The sequence below is a fragment of the Rhipicephalus microplus genome, chromosome X (assembly GCF_043290135.1).
Source record: "Rhipicephalus microplus isolate Deutch F79 chromosome X, USDA_Rmic, whole genome shotgun sequence".
Classification (NCBI taxonomy): Eukaryota; Metazoa; Arthropoda; class Arachnida; order Ixodida; family Ixodidae; genus Rhipicephalus; species Rhipicephalus microplus.
This window is the reverse complement of record NC_134710.1, coordinates 155,513,274-155,514,212: the sequence shown is the minus strand read 5'-3', so window position 1 is coordinate 155,514,212 and position 939 is coordinate 155,513,274.

The window sequence follows — 939 nt, the reverse complement described above, 5'->3', positions numbered from 1 at the left end:
GGGCTAGCGCGGCGGATCGGCGTGGCCCGGTGTTCGCAGCTTGATAAGCAGGAGCGGGTTTTGGTCTTGCCTTATTAGATAACGATGAAACATGCCGGACGGCTTCTCGTAGCACTCGGTGAATTTTCCAGGCTCGATGCTGTGATTCTGAGGTAGAATAACTATCACTTGGCTGAGCGTGTGGCGCACGTCCGCACCCTCCGACCTGCTTGGAAGAAGCTTTACGTGGTTTACGTGCTCCAACTGGAATGGTGATGCCATCTATCTGAAGGTCACGTTAAACAACAGTTAAAAGAAAAAGAAAACGAGAATACTCGCTGTTTCACCACGCGAAAAATTGTTACAAGTTTATTTTAGTGATCATAAAAGTAAATAAGTATGAACCACCCACTAAATGCGAAAACATTTCTGTTGCCGATTTGCTCTAGTTAGACCTAGAGACGTTCGAAATGGGCAGCTATCTGAAAAATTCTATCTGATATTTCTATCGACGCACTGTTACGTTGCATGGCTATTGCTGTTCTTGTTTTTTTTCTTGTGAAAATCTCTTGTTACGTGGCATATCCAGCTATTTTTGTTTCTGTTTCATTGCATGGCTATTACATCGATCTCGGGATCGAAGTTGGAAAGGGCGAATCGCAGTGCCGCCCGCTTTTTAGCGAATGACTTGCAATTCTACTGAATAATTTTAACTTGTCCCGCCATTCTTTTTGGTGTAGGGTTCAGTCCTGACGTTGACTGTGTTCGTTATCTTGCCGCTTCGCGCGTTACTTCGTTTAGTTTGACTTGGTCTCAAAGCGGGTAGGTGGAATGTCGCTTGAGAGTAGTCTCTGCTGGTTACGTTTGAAAGCATTCTTGTTATTTCACTGCTAAGCGTTTCGTGAAACATTTTCAGGGTTTCTTGAACGGAGGTATGGATAGCTCTCATCTTTTCATCTC